Source organism: Phaseolus vulgaris, chromosome 8, assembly GCF_000499845.2.
Source record: "Phaseolus vulgaris cultivar G19833 chromosome 8, P. vulgaris v2.0, whole genome shotgun sequence".
NCBI classification, from domain to species: domain Eukaryota; kingdom Viridiplantae; phylum Streptophyta; class Magnoliopsida; order Fabales; family Fabaceae; genus Phaseolus; species Phaseolus vulgaris.
The window spans coordinates 6,931,512-6,937,511 of NC_023752.2; positions in this window are offsets into that span (position 1 = coordinate 6,931,512).

The following is a 6,000-nucleotide window of genomic DNA, read 5'->3' on the forward strand; positions in this document are numbered from 1 at the left end:
GTGGCTTCGTTTGCTGTTGTCGCGGTGCCTCAATGCTGCTTTCAAGTTCTGATGCTGCCACAGTCACGAGAAAAATAAGAATGAAGGTGTTTGGGTTACTCTTTGTTTAAGTTTCCAAGCTTCCGTGACGTTGCCTCACATTGACCACAAAAAAATGAAGGGTGTACTGTTGGGTTAGGTGCACATTTTACCTAAACCCTAATTTTCATTTAATTAAGGGTATTTTAATCTTTTCCTTTGTATATATTGGGTGCAGTCCAAATTAATCTGGTACAGGAAGAATCTGCCTATATATAAAAGGTGCATTAAGTGTAATTTGTGACATTCTAATTTCTTTTTATCACCCCTTTATTCCTCTTGCACTGTGATAAGTGTAGAAAGTAAGCGTGAAAATGAAAATCTAATCCAAATTTAAATATTTAATCACATTTTAAATTTGTATTTACATTTTTTATAAACATAATTTAATTTTTATAAATTCAAATATTTCAATTAAATTTTAAATTTAAGTTAATATTTTTATAAAAAATATTTAGATTTTAAATCCAAATTTATAATTTTTTTAAAAAAATTAATATAATAACATGTAAAAAAAAATTCAATATTATAAATATTAAGGAATTATAATAAAATTATAATTTAATTATTAAAAAAATTAAAAATAACAATACATAATTTTTTAACATTCAAAATACACCTACCTATAATACAATACTTTAATTTAACTTGATTTTTTATAAAAAAATTAGAATCGTTTAAATATTCATATAATATAAGAATTATATTTAAGATATGATTAATAGTTATAATGTAATTCTTTAATGTAATAATATAAATATCATGATTTAATTCAACTAACAAGCCAGTTAATACACCCTCAATTTAATTATAATTCTTAATTAACTTAATTCTACTTAATAGTCAAATAGCTTACCAAATTCATCTTTCTAAAATAATTTCAAATAGTATGTGCTTTTGATATTCACTTAATTTTCATAAGTAAATCTTAAGACTCGTGATTCATTTCTATCAACTTGTTAACTTTGCAAGAAAAACCATTTAATAAACTTTTACATATTAACTTTTCCATATTAAAGAACTTATCTAACCTCCATTGTAAGTGATTATCATTCCAAATACCATATTGGTTCAGAATACCATCTCTCTTTACTGAGTTTGTATATAATCTGGGAAACCTATCTTTGAGTGAATTCACGTCTAGCATCTGCCATTTGATGACTTTCTATGGCAAGTGCAATATGTTATCAGAAGTAATAATTTGTCCCTAAGGACGAGTATTGATCCCACAAGGAACAATTGAATTATCAAGTACAATACTCACTAAATATAAAACAGAACAATAAAAAATGTGTTGAGAATGGTTGTGTTGGTGTTGATCCGTAAGAAAACAAGCAGACAATGAATTAGTTGTTTCAAGTTGGAAAAATAGGGATTAAGTTTAATTTTTTCTCACTCTTATGTATTATCATGTTAATATTATGTTATTTGATTGAAATTGATGCCCACAGAAAAGTCATTTATATCGATTCCTCACAAATAAAATTATTAAGAATGTTTCTTAAATATCGATTTCTCGTATTTACAAAAATAACTTACAATCACGCTGAGACGTTAATAGCATAACATTTCAAGTTTATTCTTAGCACTCAAATATGTTAAGTATTGTTGTTTAGATCAGAACCCTAAAAATACTCTCTAGTCAGATTTCCCCCCTATTTAACCTAATTTACTAGGATTATGTGACTTCTTGCGTCGCGTTGAAGGGCTTCTTGATAAAACATAAAAATAACCCAATTTGTCCACGCATTCTTGCTTGAGCGAGAAAGGCGCCGATTTTCGAAATCTTTACTGGAGCATACTCGCTCAAGCAAGAATATTTCGCTAGTGCTGAGTTGGACTTTTTTGTTCTTTTTGTGTGTTTTGAGCCTTCAAGCTTTCTCCTTTTAGCTTATATCATTCTTCTTTAGTCCAAATCTCCATTCTTTACTGAAAACATGAAATTAACACCAAATTTGGAAATAAATATTTTAGCAATTAATACTCCTCAATTTCTATATTTTAATATGAAATATTACTAAAATTAGGCACTTATCATTAAGTTAATTTTATTCCTTTTTCATATTCATAAAAATCAACTAACTAAAATCATTATTAAATCGATTCCAAAAAGATAAGCAAACATAAAAAAATATAATATAAACTAGTTGTTATATTTAATTAAGAGATTGAATTATTGTAAAAAACTAAAAAACAATAATATCACAAAAGAATAAAGATAGAAAAAATCACACAAAAAATTTATACTAACTCTTAACCAAGAACTAAATATAATCCTCGGAACACCACTGAGAATCCACACTAAACACAAAATATATATAAATGTTGTTGCCAATAGAACAAAATGTTACTATCATAAGATTTAAAAACTTAATTGCATCACACATAAATTCCTTTTAATGGTATTTTTTATCCAATGACGAAATTTTAGAAGGTGAAGAAATACACTGAAAACACACGAATCAAGAAATAAAAAAGCATTAAAATATCGAGACGAAACTGTATCAGTGTTATTTTCTTTCGCATATATGTAAAGAATTAAGAAGAATGTGCCTTTTGAACTCACGAATCAATGTTATTTCTTCACATAATATAAATAATAATAATTATTAAAATATTAATAAATATATAAAATGATAATTAAATAAAAATATTAATAATTAATTTATGAAATAATAACTATAATTATAAATTATAAATAATAATTAATAATGATAAAAATAAATAATAGTAAAATTAAAATTAATTTATAATATACATTTTACACCTTTTAAAAAATAAAAAAATTTCACACAACCATAACATCACTCACAAAGTTCAATAAATTTTTCTCACAAATCTAGTATAAGATATCCCAATCCAAACAAATCCACTCTCTCAAATCTTTTCCCCAATCCAAACACACCATAAATGAATTTTATGTTGAAACGCTCAATGACTTTTAAGGGTGTGTCTGCTTCCAAGTATGAGGAGGGAGAGGGTATTTTTTGTGCTCGTTTTCATGGTTTTGAGAGTGGGGGAGTGGATGGGGGAGAGGGTGGAAGACTTTGTTCATTCTTCACAAAATGAAGAGATTTGTGGGGATTTATGTAGGATTGTTGTATTTTACCAAAATACCCTTGTGCATGCATTTTATTACAATATACAAAATTAAATATTACTTAAATTTATTTATAATTTCAAAAATATTTAATTATACTATTAATAACAACATACAATTATAAATAATAAAATAAAATAAAAATTATAATATTAACAATATACATATAGTTACATAAAATAATAAATGAATATAATAATAAATATTATTTTCATAAATTTTAATATATTTAATAATTTTATTTCAATTTAACACAAAAATATTTTCTACTATATTTTTTAATTTTTTATTAAAAATAAAAGTAATTATGAATATTATATATTAGAAAAATTTAATTAATTCAAACCTACACACAAAAAGAATCATAATTCATTATTCAAATATTTTTTAATAACAAGAATAAATTTGTAAACTTACAATAAACCATCCTCACAAATTCACTCTATCATCTCTCAATCCAAACAACCTCACACATCCTCTCTAATCCTCACAAATCCACTCCCTCCTCTCCCCACAAATCTCCTCTTCAATCCAAACACATCTATTAAAAATAACCATTACCTTAATATTAATTTATTACAAATTTTGTAAATAAATAAAATATACTTATTACTTGTATTTATAATAGTCTTAATTTTTTATGTGAAAATCTTAAATGTTATTTATTATATTTATTAAATAAAACGCTTTAATTAATATTTAATTTATTACATGCATGCATCTATTATATGAATAAAAAATATTTATTAATTGCATTTATTATGTTAAAAATATTAAATGAATTAATGATTTCTTAAAATTATCTATATAAATAATAATATTTTAAAATTTTATATTATATTTTTTATTGTTTAAAACATTTATTAATGTTTTTATATTGAACGAAGTTTAGAGAGATAAAGTGAGTTGAGATTTTTTCTCGTGAGTGTTTAAAATTTTATCCTAACATAGCAAATAAATAACACCTTTTGAGTCAACATTATCACCAAATTGTATTTGTGAGTTCTCTTTTCTCTTCTTCTCTCACCTTTTCCTCTTATACTACTTTGTTTTACTTTTAGGAAAGGCTTCAAACCTTTTTCCTTCTTCCTCCAAATCTCCTTTATTCCCACCACCATTTGCAAGTAGTTTATCTCCTCCCAATCCATTCAAAGCTTTAGAGGTTTGCATTCTTTCTCAATCTTTTTTTTTTCTTATTCAATTACTTCTTTATTATTTAAATTTTATTCAGTCTACTTGTTAAATTTGGGTGAATTTATAATCCTAAACCAAACGATTTTTTTTTCCAATTTTCTCATTTTCCCTCTTTCTCCCAATTTACTCTCATTTTTCAATTTTGTTCACTTTTTTTTTGTTAAATAACCCTAGAATGAGCTAATTTAACCCAAATTGAACCAATTACATTAAGTGGAGTTCACACGATCTCAAAGTTATTATGTAAAATCATAATGTACACAAAAATTATGCAAACCCATATTATTTATGTATATCCTAAATTATTACACAACATTACATCAAAAAAAACATTTAAGTTTTGTCAACATTAAACATCGCTTCAAGTCTCGATCCTAGTTTCAATAAGATATAACTCTTAATGTTTTGAAAATAACATAAATTCGGGTTGATATATACAAATTTTGATTGTTTTCAAGAGATTTGGAGGTGTTTCTTTGTAATAGCTCTAAAACATCCCTAAAATGTCCCCATATTTATTTCATTTTTTTTTATAAAAAAAATATAAATTTCTTTATTTTTTTTTCATTTTACGTTAAGAGACATAATATTTTTAAATAATATGACAAAAGAATTTAAAAATATTGAGTAATTTCATTAGATTTAATGGGTGTACTAATGTAAAATTTTGATTCTAAAACTAATTTTAGCTATGGTTTTAGATCCACCATCGTAAAAACATATATGATAATAGTTTTGTAAATAAAAACAACTTTTTAGTGACGATTGATTTATAATCTTCGTTAAAAATAAAAAAATTGAGAACAATAACATCGATTCCATATAGAACCATCATTAAAAGTTAAAAAATTGAGAAACTACGATGATCTTTTGCATAACTGTCGTTGTTCCCCTTCTTTCTACCCAAAATAAAAATTAGCGCAGTTGTCATTTTATTCTTTTCTCTCTTGCCATTGGAACTTTGGAGCTCATTGTTGATGTTGTCCACCAATTGTCGTGTCCTCACTTTGTAACTATTCATGCAACCCCTCTTTCACTCCTTGCACACACTTTCTACCACCAATACTGTCACTTCTGCCATTGTCGTTGTATATGTTGTTCTTCTTATCATTGTCGTGCTTTATTTCTATGCTTATGCTATCTCTATTATCACTATTTCATGCAAACTTCATATTAGCACGTCATTATTAAATAAAGTTACAATGACAATTTAAGATAAAATTATCATAGTCTTTTAACCATAATGTGTGTAATCGATATAACCTATAACAATATCTTTGCGTTTCTCAGTGCATCAACAATTAGACATACTTTTCACAACAATAAGTTCTTCTGCTTTTCTAATGATGAAAATATCTGATGAAAAATTTCTTTCTTTTGTATTAATGTGATTAATGAATTCGTGATAATATTTATCGAATTACTTTTACTAGATTTGTAGACTTCTTTGTTTCCTTGATATCTATTGTTACTGCAATATTGTGCAAAAATTATATGAACAATTATTAGAATCTTTCAATCTGTTACTTCATTAATTCCTACCATGTCAAGAACAACAATAGATTCGAGACCAAAAGCTAAAGAAACACCAAATCTCCTTGCTTAGTATAGAGTCTCTCTCCTTGCAC